The 17,482-nt window shown below is 39.9% G+C and overlaps 1 long non-coding RNA gene across 1 annotated transcript; it reads left to right on the forward strand.

Annotated features, from left to right (window-relative positions):
- Positions 1–203: 203 nt before the first annotated feature.
- Positions 204–3,651, forward strand: LOC135295595 (uncharacterized). The gene is made up of 3 exons (XR_010357717.1): positions 204–368; positions 2,100–2,156; positions 3,372–3,651. It is a non-coding gene; the product is annotated as an uncharacterized LOC135295595 (long non-coding RNA).
- Positions 3,652–17,482: the final 13,831 nt, after the last annotated feature.

Consider the following 17,482-nt stretch of genomic DNA (forward strand, 5'->3'; position numbering starts at 1 on the left):
TCAGATAATTAACTTCCAGTCTATCAGCACCCCTCAAATAATCAACTCTCAAGTCTATCAGAGAGAGAGGAGTCCCCCCTTGCACCATAGGCTTCTCTCAGAAACACAATTGAAATTTCTTGTGTTTCCATGTCACTCATGGCACCGTTCAGAGAACATCTGCCTTCGTGACTTCTTCCCTCCATGTCCAGTGCTCTCACCACTGCACATGGACCAGGACTGCTTTTAGGGTTCTCTGTTTAAGGAAGCTCCACTCAGTTCTAAAAGCAGGAGTTTCTCAACTTCAGGACACCAGTCTCCCCCAGATTTACCCCCGGGGGCTGAGGGGCCTGGTGAATAGAGATTTCTCTCTTCACTGAAGACAGAGGGTATTCTACACTTTCTTCTGCTGTTTCTGTTCACTCTACTGCTTCACTGTACTTTTTTTGGTTTCAAGGCATTGCTTCCTCCTAAATGCAATCTTTGTGTTATAGGAAAGATATGGGTCTGACCATGGCCATACAAGAAAAGAGTCCAGCACAAAGCCACTCTATTATCTCTTCTCAATTAAGATTCTTCTCACCTCTTCTGACATTTCTCATGTGCATCAACTTTCATCACACTTGCTCATTTCCTCCTGCTTCATCCCTCTCTCCTCATTCTAATTCAGGAGGATCAGGTTTTTTTATTTGTAAGGTTTCCATTATTCTAAAAAGGGGTTACAATCTTTGCCTCTGTCTGCCCAGAACTCCCACAGCTGCCAGGCACCTTCTCGAGCCGCATCCCCCACTTCTCCTTCTGTCCAGCCCTGCTGCCAGTCCATGATATCAAACCTCAAGGCAGCACAGGCACTGACTCTCCCTCTCTATCTCCCAGGGTAGGTAGGAGGGGGGCCTGATGCCTCTCAGGGCTCCTCCACCCTTCCATCTTGCCAAGCCTTCACCCCCTCCTCTGCCCGAGGCTCCGGCCTACCTCACCCGGCCGCATGGCTTCCCTCCCCCAGCCAGCCCTGCCTGGGCAGGGGAGCTCTGAGCTCCTTCACGGACCTGAACCAAGAGAGTTCTCCTGGGAGTTCTCTGCTTTTAACCCCCTGTGTTCTCAGAGGCAGTCCATGCCTTCAATGGCCAAACCAGGTGACAATATTCAAATCCAAGCACTGATTGGTTCGACCACAACCTCCCAAAAACTCACTTCCTTCTTAACCTACAACATCTAGGTATGACTCCTAGTGTCAAATACACAGTATACACTCTGAAATTTTAAATTCTTTACTTTTATAGACCAAACTGTTATGTTTTCCAGCCTGTACTAGCATTAAAAGTGATATCCCCATAAATATCAGTGTGAGTATCAAGGACAATGAACATAAGCCCTGTGTGATGCAATCCTGCAGGTTTTGTGCATTCTGGTCATGATTCACCAAAGCACTGAGTAGCATATATTTTGTCTTATATGCATCTATTGAACTCAGCAGGGATATTTGTGTAGTTAAAGGTAAGGATGCATTTGAGCACTCAACTGGATTACATTCAGAGCAATTCTCAGCTGTCACGAACCTGTTTACTGCAAATAAAGTAACAGAATTTGCCAGAGAAAAACACTGATGTGTCACTATCAAGCACTGCTTTACTCTTCAGAAACCATCAAAATAAGTAGTTACATACAACCATGGTTAATTATAAGCCTTCCTCCAAGGCTATAAATATTTATTTAACAGACAGGGGAGTGTTAATGTACAGAACAGTGCAATGCAACTAAGTAGTTAAATTCTCAGTCTTGAATTCTGATAAGAAAAATTTCAAAGGAAAGACTTCTACACACAGAAATACAGCTAGTGTTGAGAACACAGGCAATTATTCTAAATAAATGTATATGTATGATCAGATTTGGACCAGTTTCTTGAGAGCTGGAGCACACTTACCCAAATTAAGATGTCCCTACCACCACTTCACCCCACCTACATCTTGCTGGATTTCTTCTGTTGGCATGTCACTACTAATCAGTGAACTTCTCTTAAAGAACTCATTTTGTCTTTTTTTTTTAATTCAGAAAAGTCTACTTCTAGATCTTTTATTCTTGACTTGCATGCAACTCATAGCAAAATCTTTCCTTCATTCTAGAATCATTCTCTTCCTTAAAAAACTGGAGGGGGAAAGAGTTTTCAGACAAAACATAAGGTAAATATTTTTAATCAACTATTGTGTCAGGTTTGGGTTTGTTTTTTTTTAGTTTGGTTTTGGTTTTTTAAATGTTGTTTCGCTCTAATATTATTTTTATGTTATAGATTCCATGAAAAATCAAATATTTTCAGTCTGTCTATTGTTCTCAAAGTTTAAATATAACACATTGAACAGGGTAATTCAATCAGCCTACCACTAATAAGTAAACAAATTTGTGGTATAAGAATCCTGAAAATCTGCTCTTTCACTGAAGAAAACACCCAAATATGCGTAAGAAGACAAGAATGCAAGTTAAGTTTGCCCCTGTCCATTAGCAATATATAAAAAGCACTAATTATACTAATTTTTTATTAGAATCAACATAATAACAATCAAATAAAAGTTCAGACAGTGCCACAGGGGAAAAAAAAAAAGTATTTGTAACAAGTATTTCCGTCCCATACCTTCACAGTGGACATGTAAGTTCTTCCAATGAGTTTTAGTTACAAAAAGTACAACAATCAAAAATAGATTGTGAAAATATTGTTTAATGTGGCTGCCAAGTTAGAAAAGTGGCACCTCCCAAATAAACACATAGTGTAACTTAGCTTTTTTTTTCTATGAATCTGTTGGTTATGCAGAAAGTACACAAAATTTTCAGTTGCTTATGCAGGGATTCTCAGTGGGAAAATAAAGTGCTAACCACAGAGGCAATATAAAGCTAAACCATTCTTAGAGAGGCTGGTAAGAGATGGCAGAGATGGGGAAATTTAACAAAATAAGTAATGAAGTAATGAAATAAACCCTTGGATACCATCAATCTTTAGGTAAATAATTTTAGAACAACCTTTAGCCTTAGGGAGATCATGTTTCATTTAGACATAGAATGAGCCAGCTGCATCAGCAAATCCATCTCTCAAGAGTTACAATTTATTCTGATGTTGAATGTTAGAGCTGCAGGCAATGAAAATTACTGATCAAAATCTGTATTTTTAAAATGTTTGCACTGGGGTGATAAACTTCAGTGAGCTGCAGTTGATGTTTCTTGGGGTAAGGAAACATCTGAGTATTATAATGGTCATGGTTTAAGATGTTTGTGAAGCTCTCTGACTTGTTCACAACTCATGTAGCATGGTCTAGCATGTAACCAAAGGCCATGCTCTGATTCTTTGCTTGCAGGTTTTTTTTTGATTCAAGGGCTCAGCCAACAGAGCTTCCTCCATTTGCTTCCAGGTTTTAGCAATCCAGAAAGGCTTTCTGTAAGCAAGACCCTTGCAATGGGACTGTCAGCATGGCTGCAGTAAGAACACTGCATGGGCCAAAGGGGAATTATTTATGGGAAGCAGTTCCTTCTGAAAATTGAAAGGCTCAAATTTACAGGGGTCTGGTAACAAAAATAACATGATTATCGAAGGTAAGAGATATAAGCTCCAATTTGATTAGTGCTGTATGTTGTCTCTTTTGGACCTCTTGTGCCTCCTTGGAAAAGAAGCTTTAATGTCTGAGTTGTAAAAAGTTTTCATTCTAAGTCTTGAGGAATGTTTTACTTCTGTAACCAAACTCTAACTTAGTTAACTTAGCTTTATGACAGATTCTTTGAAGGCTTAATCCTCTGAGTTTTGGACATGATTGTAATGGTTGTCCCATTACAGTGAGTCCCAAAACCGGGAATACATAGTCCAAATGGTCAATAAAGGACAAAAATGTCCTTTATTGAGGACATTTTACTATTGGACTTGCTATGCCAAATCAAGCTCAAGCTGTTAGTCTGATACATAAACTGCTTGAGCAGGATCTGTGTGCTTAAGGAGAATGACATAGTGCAATGCAGAGTTAAACTGTTAGGGAACTCTTTTCTGATACAAAGGGCTGCCCACTGTCTCTGTCACTGAGCTCTTCCTTCAACAAAAACATAGATATGAAGTGCAAGCAAAACAGGTCTGATCCTGAATGGTGCCAGAAAGATGATGGTTTGGCACTTCCATTCCAAAAGCAGAAATAGGGGACCATTCCAAGCCATGCTTGGACATGTAACAGCTTGCCTTCTCTTAGCACATTCCCCAGCATCAGTCTGGTTTTTTGGGTTGGTTGGTTTTTTTGGGTTTTTTTTTTTTTGGTACTATAATTGAACATGTTCTATTAAAAAGCAAGGGTAAGTTGTGTAAAGGTCTTGAAAACCTTTAACTATTGTGTGATTGTAGAAAAGGTTTCCTGCCATATCTGTCTGTTTTGCTCTATCTGAACTATAACTTCTTTCTGGAGTCAGTCTTTGTCTGCAGCGGGCAGCCTGACAGGCTACATGAAGAGCAAATGGTGCATATTGGTCCAGAAATCCCCAATTCTTCTTTACTGATCTAGAGCACATAATCATGGTCAGCCTATGAAGTCATTCTGGGCAACTGGGGAAAGGTTAGGACACCAATAGGGAATACATTTTTGAAGTTGGCAGAACAAGACTGTTAGGAAAGTGTCATGCTAAAACACTGACGTAAAGAGGAAATCTTTTGAAAAGCACTGGCTTTGTGCTCCAAGCTTGTCAGAAATTTCCATGAAGAAGCTGTGCCTGTTCTCCAATCACTGTTTTGCCTGAATGGTGTATGGCAAGATGACCCTTGTGTAACACACCTAGGGGCTGAATTCATTAACCAGCAACACTGCCTGAAAGCTTTGTCTTTGCCTCAGAGCACGAGGATGGTATCGTTTATGGAATTCAAGACTGACAGATGGAATTATTTTGACCTTGGTTACACAAGCAAGGTTATGTATGGTAGGTAGTCTAAGTACAAAGAACATATCTAAAATTCTGAGTAGGGGTACAGAGTTCAAAGGCATTATGAACCATAGAAAGAAGTCACTTTAAAATGGGCAATTGTGCTTAGCTTGAGAAATCAGAAAGATTCCTAATTTCAGCTCCTTATTTTCAGTCATGTGCTGTTAAATCCTGTGCCTACAAAGCAAAATAAGTACTAAATAATTTGCTCAAAATGGTTTAAGAATAGCATTTTAGCCTTTTTAGCCAGCATCCTCAGTTTGATGCAGAATTTTTCACTTCTCTAAGGAAATACTGTGATTGCTCAAAAGAGATTCTTCATACAAAACAGAGCTTGATTTGAAACCTGAGACAGAATCTGTCTCTGCACAAAAAAAATATGCGGTTTTCCCCCTGAACACCCTGTATAACACAGAATATAATAACTCAGAATATGCTGCAGTCTGAATAGTCCATTTAAACAGAGCCGTTGGTTTTCATCCTTACTGCAGTTGGAAACAATACTATTCTACAGTTTCTATACTTTGACTCCACAGTAAATATTATTCAGAAATAAAGATTTATAATTAAGTAATAGAAAATGTATGGGATCAACTAGTACAAAGGCAGCACTCAATTGTAGCTGTCTACAATAGGCTTAAAATTATGAAAGTTGTTAAATGTAAAATAATAATTACCTTGTAACGGCAGAAAATTACTGAGAACAAATGTTTTAGGGCTTAAGTCCCTTTACTGACGCAAGTTTGCACCGTTATTTTAATACAACAGATCACCTCCTGACTTGCAGTGGAATAAAAGGAAAATTTAATTTCCTTCTCCATTTAGCAGTGACTAACATTATGACTGGATGTCTGTATCAGTAGAGATCTTATGCCTAAATTACAGATTGCCAAATTTGGCAATCACAAGATCTTTCCTCTATTTATTAATACAACCAAAGCTGATTTTTTCTCTAAATGATCTGAAATAACAGCCCAGAAAGCAAAGCAGTGTCTGGTGCTACTTCAGCAGTATTTCACACAGCAGTACAGAATCAGAGAAAACTTTTTCTGACTGTTCCCTCTTTAAGAATAGGATATAGTATTTGACCAAACAGGATTCTCTTGTGTTTTTGCAAATCTCTGAAGTCTTTAAGTAAAGGTCAGGAACTTATAAACATCCTTTATACATATTTATGACTTTATGCTTCTCTATCAGAGTGCAAAGTAATCATATCCTACCTGGGAGCTACACCAGAGGTCTGATTACTGCTCCTTCTACTGCTGGCCTCCACCAGAAAGCAGGCAGGGGTCTTGTGGCCAGCTGGGAGCATGAATTTTCAGTGCAGGAAGCAAGAGCCACACTGAATTCTGGGTCAGCCCGTGTCATCTGGAGGTGGCCTTCAGCAGACCGAGGTCCATGACTGAAATACCAAAGCACAAAGGAACTGACACCAAATTCAACTTTGCTCACTATGCAGCAACACCTTTAAGGAACAAAAGGCCAGACAGCACTAAGACAGCTATTGGCAACCAGCTACTAAAAAAAGATGCTAACACAACAATTTAAAGTGATACTGGAGAGCATAGCTCCAGTTTCAAAAAGCTGGACTTGCACAAGCACATTCTCATCCCCTTTAACTCTGTCATGTGAAAAACATCACTACACTAATGGCTTGGGTGTTTTGTTGTGTTTACTCTCAAATGAATAAATGGAAAATCTATATTAAGAAAGTAAACAATCAAACGTGAGCTCTGTTTATTCTGTGAACACCTGCAATAGAGATTTAAAAAGATTGATGTAAAACAAAGCACAAGACACAAAATGTGTCAGAAGTAGTTGAATTACAAGGAAACTTAAGGAGGTGCGGCAAAAGGCATTGGTGATTCAATAACATTCCTCAAGATTTGTACTTCTACAGGACCTCTTACAGATAAACAAGGAGACACATGGACAGAAAAGAACCCAGAATAATTGCTGAGATTCTTGGGGCACAGCAAATAGGCTGGAACTACGAGATAAACTGTTGACTGGCAGTAACTACATGCACTTAACTAAAATCCCTTCATATCATAAGCAAAGAAAGGAAAAATGAAATTCAAGTAAAAGCCAAGGGAAGCCCCAGGGAGATTCAGAGTTAAAATGCTGAAAGCTTGTACTAAGTGCCTTGATTCTAGAAGTTTTGCACAGCCTGAGCCTATGAGGAGTGTCCTGACAAACTAGAATAAAATGCAGATTTTTCCTTTAGGGAAATAAATTAACAGTTGAATTAATAATAAATATTCCATTGTAACAATTCTAAATTACTTGAAACTGAACAATCAGAAAAAGGAGGAAAATATTCAGGCCTCATGTTCAGGAGCACAGGAGTGCTCAATCAGATGGTTAGGGCAAACATTGCCAATGCTCTTCTGTCAGCTAGGAGGGATTACTGTACCCCTATCCAAATTATCCCAACTGGTACACAAAGGCTGCTCTCTGTGTAAGTGCCCAGTCTCATTTCGCAGGAGGAAAGCCTATGAAACTTCTCCAAAACAGTCAAAGTGCAACTAGTGATTTATAACAATGGGCAGATATCAGAGAAGCTTCTCAAAAAGGTATTTAACTGTCTCCTTGTCTCTGTGCTTATGGTGTATGATGAGTCAGATGCAAAGAAAGATGAAAACTACAGTGCAAATCAGGGCGTTTAAAAAATTGAATTTACAGTAGGAGAATTGGCTAAAAGTTAATATATTTTACTGTGAAGCAGGGCAATGGTTAAATCATTATTGCTTCTCAGAACAAAGTTCTGAAATATTCAAATCCCAAACCTTGAAAAAAAATTTTCAAATATTTGAGCTGAAACAAGAGTTTATGTTGGGGTTTTTTTAGTCAAAATCATGAAAGAATCATAAATCTGAACCTTTTAAATAAGAAGTTCTGAATCAAAATCTGTACCCCCTTAAACAAGTGGGTTGCAATCAGAAGTGGAACTTCATGGCACAAATGCATAAGAATTAGGCTTCCCCCCCTTCAAATCTTCCTCAAAACAACTTTTATTTTTCATAATGCCCTTTTATGTCTTCTACTGATTTGGAAGTCAGATTTGTGAATTGTCTTTGAATGTTACTTATGTTCCCTAGTTAAATATACTTCTCATCTTGGTATAGAACAAGCTTGGGTTTTGTTTTCTGATATGTAGCAAGAAGATAGATGTGAGTTGGTGTTCTGGAATCAGGACACCATGTTAAAATGGCATTAAAACTGTAAGTAAATGGCACTTGAGAACCAGAAGCAGGTAGACTTTACTGGCAAGTCATCTGTTTTAGCTTCCTGGTATGAATAAAATCAATAGATCTTCAGATTTCCAAGGAGCGCAGTATAAATTGACAAATGAAATGCAGAATTATTAAAGGGCCATATTTACTGTAAGGTGCACCATCAGCTGCTTTATTCATGTGTTTGAATGAAGATGTGGGGAATGGGAGATAGGACCAAAAAATGCAAAAGCTGTTCCACTAACTAAAACTGCTTTCACTTTGGTTCTTCTCTGGATGTGGACAGTAAAAATACAGTATTCCTTTTGCAAAACAGAAACCAGATTACTTCAGATTAAGTTCTCATTGATTTCAAATTTCTAGCTAAATATAGGTCAGAACACAGTCTCATTGACACTGAGGCAAGAAGGAGGCATAAACGGATTTATTGCTGTAATTCTATGCCTACCTTGCTCTATCCATTTCCATAAGCTTTATGACAGCTGAAGGGCACATGGTGCCTAGCTGTTGGAGAGGCTTTGTGATCTTCAGAACTCAATCAGTTGTAGTTGTTATTTCCACCCTGCAGCATATTTACACAACAACAAAATGCTCTTGTTGATGTAAAACATTCCTCTCTAGGCTGTTTGGGGTCACAGTCCAAGCCTGCCAGATGTACACACTACCCCAGGAGTAATTGGAACCCAATCAATTTCATCCTGCAGAACAGGACCCCAAATGGCCATTGCTCCTCTCACACCTTGCACTGGCACCAGGTAACACAAGTTTGCTTCAGGGAATGTTCAAGCCCACTTCTGAGCACAGGGCACTGCTTGGCTGTTCTGGTAAAGTTCCTTGTTGCTATGAAAATTGTCCAAAAGAAGCAAATAATCTTGGAGGAACATCGGGTATATTAGAAAAATTAAATGTAGCACTTGAAAACCAGCTTAAAGCTTAAAAGTTTAAAGTTTCCTCACTTCATCTATTCAAGAATTTACTAATTATATCTTACAGTTGTGTCTCATTTTCCCACTGAGATCTGAGACACAAAATTATGATCCAGCATTATTTATTGGTAATATTTTTGTGGAACATCCTTACACCATAATGCTCTCTGATCCCTGATGGACATTATAAAGAAATTTTCAGAGATTTGTCTGTGACTTGATGGAATTCAGTGGTGATCATTATTTCTCCCAGTCCTCTTGCCATCCTCGATGATGGCTGTGCTAAGGAATCACTAACACCTAGTCTGAATACAGCCTGCATCCACTCTGTAGGGCAGAAACTGAAACAATTGACTGTCTTAGCCCCTGTGGCCTTGGCTTAGGCTTCTCCTTGTGTTTACAGCAGTGAAATCATCTTTGTACAAATCTGAAACATTTGACTTGAATTTAGGAAAGATTTATACATTTGCATCCCAGAGGTGAGGGTGAAACACCTTAGGCCTCTTTGTTATGTGACCACAAAGAATTCTGTCATTTTCACTTGATAACTTTATTCCAACTGTTATGCCTTCATTATAACATTTATTTTTATCTCCTTTTGAAATATAGTGTATCACGTAATGATAACATATACCACTACTTTAAAGTATTTCTCACAAATAAGAAAGGATTATACAATGCACTGGACTTCTCAGTGGGTTGGAACAGATTAAGCTTCTTTGTGAAAACTCTTCTTCTCTCATCCTAATTCTGTAGCACTCTTAGAGACAATATCCAACTGCAGCCCAAATACAAAGAATGGTCATACAAAATGCTAAGACTGATCTTTCATCATGACAGCCATCATGCTGCTTTCCATTAAGGAAATAATGTTAGAGGCTTTTATCATTATGATTCGGGAGGTGACTAAATGTCAGTCTCTGATAATACAAAAAATCCCTGTGATCTTGAACCTGCTTTTGGTTTGTTTGTCCCGCACAACCTACACTTGAGTTTCTACAAGTGGCTATTCTGAGTAGTAACATAGATTGGAAAGTTGATTTATACCAGAAAACTTTTAAATTATATTCATTTCCAGTCTGGAAGCAGGAAAAAAATATTATCTCTATTGATTTAGACTTTGGATAATATATTTCTCCATGCCTTTAATAACATGATGGCTAGCAGTAAATTCACTAGCACTGATTGATCACACTGATACCCTGCAATTGTGAACACCTGATTAAGCCTTCAGTTATGTGCTTCTAATCAGACATAACAACCTGGCTATAGGTACTGCTACATCCAGAGTACAGGTTCTGCATAGTAGGGAAGGGAATCTCTAATTGGATAATTCAGATTACTTAAGAAAGAACACATGAGTAAAACAGCACCAACTGGCTGTATGTGTGGTATTAACTGTGAACACACCGAGGGCGGTATTTTGTGAAGCACAAGCTTGTGCTGTGACTGAAGAAATAAATAGGCACTATAAATCCAGCTATTATTACATGTCTCATATATAAAAGATGGAAGATAGTCACTTGGCAGCTGTGACTTCTTACTCAATTGGCAATGCACTATTTTACAAGGGTTGGTCATTTTGGATTAATCATTATAAAGAGTCACAGTGCCATCTAGGGACTGCAGACAGCTGTCAGAACTGATGCTAGAGGAACAGAGAAGGCTTTGTTGTCATACTTAAGTTTAATAGATTATGCCTTGAGAACACTGCTTTTCACTGAAACAATAGCTTGCGTTGTGGTTATTAATAGCCAGTTTTGATCACGAGCCTACCTCTTGTCTTCATGGGGGTTTTTTTTGAAATCCAATCTTAAACATGAAAATGCAAAGAAGACTGGGGCCTGGTGCAGGCAGGCTTAAGCAAAACTAACCTGACAACCAACCCGGGCCCCTGAAGTATTTTTGCTGAAGTGCAGGTGTGGTGTTATACACCAGAAGGCGCTAGGCACTCATGAAATAATCTGAGGGAATGCCAGAGTGAATGCAAGTGGCACATGTTTTCCCTTGCTGTGTTTATTGGGGTGTGAGCCAAGGCTCCTAGAGGAAGTATTGTGCACTTCCAACCTTTCTGGTTAGGGCTGTGTTGGAAAGCCTGTGTGCTCCATGTTGGCTGTGAAAACAAAACCCTCATGCCTACAGGAAACAAGGCAGCCAGAGTGTCTGAAGAGCATTACCTCTCTCTGCTCCATAATGTGTGGGGGAAAAGACACTTGGCAAAAGCCAGTTACCACAAAGACCAAGGTAAACAATTTGTGATTGGCAAATGAGAAAAGTAACACATTCTGATTTGATTTTAATGAAACCAAAGAGATTTAATTAATGTCTTCTAATGACAAGCAGCCACTCTGAGTTTTCCTGAGACCTGAAGCAGGAATTGCAATCTGCCCCTGTAAACAGTCTCCTACATCTGTGTCAGACAATTTGGGATCCAGATGGCCCAAGAGGAAAGAGCCAGTTTTGGGAGTTGGGTGACATGGTTCATGGCCATAGTTTGTATAATTCAGTCAGGTGTCCAGAATCAGTTCAGTTATGTCTCCTGTCTCTGGGGAGAAGATGCAAACATTTCATTTAATCCCCACTTATGGGGATTTGGAAACCCAGGCCCCACAGAGGCACTGTAATTTGTGCTTATACTTCATATTTTTGGTGCGTTGAAGAAGAAGGGAGAGGAAAATTTGGAGGCCTGGAGGCTCTGCAGGTTATGTGGAAAGCCCAGCAATTCCCCAGAACTGGCAATCCCCCATTCCACCCTTCTCGGTGTCTATAAATACATTTTAGAGCTGGGACAACAGCAACCCACAGCATTTACACAGGATGTTGTTGCACAACCAAATGGGAACTTTGGGAAAAGTTTATCAGAGAGACTCTCTTGCTGAGTCACAAGGTGCAGGATGTATCATCATGCTTTCTAAACTCCTTCTCAGAGAAGAGTTGAGGTGCAGCTAGATCCAGTCCTGCCCCCAGACCTGGTCATTAGTATACATGTAAAGAATTGTGCAGGTGAAATAGAATCTCTGTCTGAGTTTGTCCTGCAGGATTTAGGATGGCAAACCAGATATTCAATATTAATAAAATGAACGATTTTTTAAAAAATTGTTAATGATTAGGTAAGAAGGTAAAAATTGAAAAAGTTAAAATGGAAAAGAACAAAAGGTCAAACAGACAAAAGGCTTTAATCAGAATTATTTACTACGCAATAAAACTAAAAATATAGTGTACTTCTTATTAAATCAATAATATCAGAGCTAGTTTATCAAATATATATTGATGTTACTCACCATACCAATGGCCATAAGCAATCACTTTCACCCAGCCTTGAGGGGTATCCTTGAGGGGCATTGACATGTAAGAGAAGGATCTTCATACCTAGGGAGGTATGCTAGAAATCCCCCCCGTGAAAAAGCTGGACTGGTCTTTTATAATATAAAATGTTTGACTGTCAATCATATACAATTATATGTTGTGCCCGCTGTGGTGGGCTGACTTTTGCTGGGTGCCAGGTCATCAAGGCACTCCACCACTCCCCTCCCAGATGGACAGGGGAGGGAGAATAAGATGGAAAACAAGTCATAGATTGAGATAAGGCCGTTTAATAGAGCAAAAGTGAAAGTAAGGGAGTGCATAAGCAAAGAGAAAAAAAAAAGTTTATTTTCTGCTTCCCATCCGCAGGAGATGTTCAGCCATTTCCCAAGAACCAGGGCTTCAGCAGGTGGAGTGGTTGGTCCAGAAGGCAAACATTGTAAAGAGCAGAAGTTGCTCTCCGCATTCCTCCTCCCTTCCTTAGCTCTTATATCTGAGCTGACACCCTGTGGTGTGGAATATCCCTTTGGTTAATTTGGGTCACCTCTCCTAGTGTGTCTCCTCCCAGGATCTTGCCCACCCCCAGCCCCTTGATGGGGGTGGGGTTATGTGGAGAGGCAGTGCTGATGCTGTGCCGGCGCTGCTCAGCAGTACCCACAACACTGGTGGTGTTATCAACACCTTTCCAGCTACCCATGCAAAGCACAGCACTGTGAGAACTTTGAAGGGAAAAGGAACTCCAGCTCAGCCAGACCCAATACACCTGCTCAGCAAAATGTGCTTTATTGCTGAAAGAGATAGTATCAGCTCTTGGGTTTCTCCTACTTGACACTTCTGGTTCTCACACCTCTCTCAGTGCCTGCACACCCATACTGGTGCCAGCCTCAGCCAGGAAGCATCTATCTGGTACTTGCTGATTATGAGTCTAAATTGAGATTGTTTGGCAAGCATTCTTCAACATCAAAAATCCTTTTCACTCAGTCCATCACTGCCAACTTGTAAATGAGGCAAAGTTTGAGCTGCTGTACCCTAGCCCAGAGACAGTGTCCTGCTACAGATGCTTGAATACACGACTTCTTTGCATACCATGCAAATTTAAAATCTTCATTTTTCCCTTTTAAGTAGAGTGAAAATGACGTTTGGGTAACTGATAATAATAACATACAGTGTGGGTTAAGGAAAAATCACTGTTGGACTCTCCTTTTTCTCAAAAGTACATCTTGTTGAAGAATTACTTCTCCTGGCAGAGGGAGAGAGACACTGCTTTTTGTTGCTTCAGGAATGGGCACATAAGGATGTTTAGCTATCATACCCTCATCTCACTATTTTGTTTTTATCACATGAAAGGGTTTTTTCTCTTTGAGAAATAAAGGTAGAATGGTGCTAGAAGCTTGATGACTATCACAGCCAACCCTAGCAGCCCATGGTGAGGTGGGTGTGTAAATCCCTGCCTTGCTCTCTTCTGTACCTGTTCTTTAACATATAAGAGCATTTGTTTTTGAAGTGACAAATATTATACAAGGTTGGAATTGATTAATGAAAATGGGACATACCAAAATTTGAGGCTGGCCTCAGCATCCTGCTGTAGCCCTCAATCCAGGGAGAAAAGTCAATGCAAAAGGAATGCAGTGTACTGGGAGTTACCAATCACCACTGGACACAGGGTGACCATGTACACATCAGCCTTGTTCTTTCCTGAGATGACAAAATGGACCCTCCTTTTCTTTTCTCTCTCTTAACTCAGCTATGTGAAATGTAAAAAGGGGGGGAATGATGTGTTCCAACCAAAAATATCGATACAAGGGAGCCCCACAAAAGCCTCTTGAGTCTGGTCTCAATTATGGGTCCTATCACTTCATGGAGTTACTCTAAGAATTGTGATAAAAACCCTCTCTGCCTCTCTTTAGATAGATATAGAGAGATGTGTATTGCCCAAATATAATATGCTAATACAGAGGTGACATCTCTCTGTTGATTTATATCAGTTACCTTGTTGGTTCCTTCTCAGTTTCTATACATAATTTAATTGCAGTTTAAAACAAGTAACTGGACAAATTCTGTAACATAATCCAGAAATCCGTTTTCTCACTCACTATGAAAGAAATTTCTCACTTGTTTTGGGGATCTAAAATTTAACAACTGAGTACCTTTCTAAAGCCAAAGTCTACCCCACCTGCCGTTAGCCCAGTTTTAGATGTAACCATTGCATATTTGTCTGTAACAAGCTGAGTGAGATGTTATTTTATGAACGTTGTTAAGGAAACCTACAGAGCAGCTCTCAGTTTGAGAAGACAGTTTAATGGATCAAACCAGCATGACAGGCCTTCCATATTTTTCAGCAGTAAAGCTGCTGAAAAAACTCCTCACTAAAACAAAAAGCCCAGCATGTAGTAAAGAGCACAGGCTGCAGAGTGGAAGGACCTAATAGGGCTCTCAGAGGGTGTGCAAGAAAACAGATCTACTTGATAGTCTGTTGAAAGGTCTGCTGTTAAAAATCACCTTTTAGTATGAGACTAATAATCTCCAATTTTGCAAGGAAACTTGTGGATAAAATCTAGTCTTGCTGTAAATCTAGATGTTCCACTTGCACAGTTTTGCAGTCATGTACAGGGCTTTTTCCATGGGGCTAGGGACAAGGCTGGCACTCAGGGCTGGGACCAGGCAGTCATCCCTGAGCTGCCAGTTTCCTGGTGCACCTTGACTGGAAGCAGCTCCTGGGTCAGGTCACTGTCCCTTGGGAACACCCGGGACACCCTGCAGCCCTGCCAGTCATCCCTAGAGGCTGCATTCAGGGCCCTTGAAGTTTGTATGCAAAGGGTTTCTGTACTGCAGTTTCTCTCTTTTGGTCCTAATTACAGTTGCAGAACATTTAAATTTTTTAAAGTGCTGTCTCATAACAAGTCTTTTCTTCACAGGTGAGTAATAAGGTCCTTGTAATTCATATCCAAACAGTATTCATATTCTCTAGATCACTGAAGTCAGGTGTTGAGCTGCAAGTAGGACCAAACAGATTCAACAAACAGAACAGCGAGGGCTTACCACACTTACACTGCCAGTGTGTCAGGTTGCAGAGGTGAGCTGAACCACAAATGATTGCATAGCAAGGTATTTTCCTCCTTTTTAATGGAGCATATCCATACAGCTAGATTATAACAGTCTTTATGTAAGCACAAAATCTTACCCCTCTCTCCTCCACAGGAATTAAGTAAGCTTTGTTGATAAACTCCCAGACTTCCAAAGAAAAATTGAAGTGTTCGTGCCATTAATTTTCATTTCTGCTTCCTCCATGATTATTTTAACCGGTGCAATGGAGTCATTTCCAGAGGCACCAAGTCAGCCAGAGAAGCATTGCACTCAGCTTTCATGCTGTGAGATGGATTTGAATATGAATTTGATAGTAGCAACAGTAGCAGTGGGAAGCTTTATCTGTGAAAGGGAGTCGAAATGGAGCAGAACTGAGAACTCCATCAGCAAGAGAGTCTGTTATAGCTGTGCTGCAGTAGTTCAAGTCCTTTCTTTTTCCCCTGTTAATCAAGTGAGAGAAAACGTGTTCCTGCCTGACTCAGCACTTCTAATCTAGGCATGCTGTAAAAGCACAAAGGCCTTGATAAATGTTGGCCTCTAGTAATTTGTGTCAAAAAGAACAAAGGTTGTCTAACTAGTTTGGGGGTCTACAAGCACTGGTTTGGGCTGAAATGCTAAACTATAATCTAATTTCCTACATTTTCATCTAATTATTTGCAAAATAATGAAATCAAGCAGGAGACCAGCTAAGGGTTAGGGAAGATGTTTCTCAGGGAGAGAGGCAGGTGCCTTTGCAGGCAAATAGTAAACTGCCAAAGTGAAGCTCTTAGGCTCTGAAATCCACAGAAAATTGAATTCTCACATGGTCTCTATTCAGGTCACTTTTATAAACTGTCCTTGAAAAAGAGAAAAGTTCATCTGCTCATATACAACTGTGCTGGAGAAGATCAAAATTAATTTGATCAGAGAAGCAAAAGCAGTGTGGGAAAACCACCCTGCAGGGCAGTTCATGGGCTATGTTCACATGAAAGTCATGGTACCTGTACTTCATACTGCCCTAATGAATCACTTGTATGATCAGTGGTTGCTGATAGGTCTTTAAACAAAGTAAGTCAAATGGTCTTTAGATATTTTCCCCTTTTTATTATTCTCATCAGCCTTTGATTGTTTTTTAGGAAAATCAGGTTCTGTTTCATTCATTAATCTTCTTTTTTTTCCTAGTTCCCTTCCTTTCCCTCCTTTGTTGCCTTGCCTCTGCCTTTCCCTTCCCTCGTGGCTGACCTCAGCCACTGACCTGCTGGATGAGTGTAACTGGCCTTGAGATACCTGCCACTCTTCTCGTGGTTTTAGTGACCCTGACTTTAAGGACTCCTTACAGGATCTCACTTATGCTTCCTATTGCCTGCTGCTGATTCTGTGCCCCTTTTGTCTGCCTCCCTCCCTTCTATCCTATGATCTGCTCTGTTGTGATTTTCACTCTCCTTGAGGGATTCCCCCTTGCTTGTTTCTGGTTTTCCTTTGAGGAATCACATAAGATTTTGACTGAGACAAGTGGCTAACATTAACCTTTAATTTAATTGATGCATTCTTTCAGAATCTACAGCTACCAAGCCAGTTTTCCCTAAAACCATTATTCCATTATGTTTTCTACCACAGGGCACAACTAAAGGGACACAAAGCTGAACGTCACCTTTGCTGGGGCGTCTGTAGGTTCCCATATTCAGACTTCATTTGAACTTTGCAGCTTCTATCTAGCAGGACATGTTTTTTCCTACTGATTTTATAGATAAGGTTCTTATCCTAGCTGTCCTTTCACAGTATTTATCCTCTTATGTACAAGAACTGTACTCACCTTTGTACAAAAAAAAAAGTGTATCTTACTGTTTCTTTTTCTACATATCCCCTAGTAACCATTTTTGGAAGTGGGATATTGGCTTTTGGCTTAAACCAGATGAGCAGCCTAAGTTCTTTCTTTGCTTTTGACATGCTCCATAAATTTGGCTTTAATCAGTTCTCCTGGCCTATTCTTTTGACCCCATTTTTTTATGTCTGTGACTTAAACTCCCGTTTGTGTTTTAGCCTTTA

The sequence above is a fragment of the Passer domesticus genome, chromosome 2 (assembly GCF_036417665.1).
Source record: "Passer domesticus isolate bPasDom1 chromosome 2, bPasDom1.hap1, whole genome shotgun sequence".
Classification (NCBI taxonomy): domain Eukaryota; kingdom Metazoa; phylum Chordata; class Aves; order Passeriformes; family Passeridae; genus Passer; species Passer domesticus.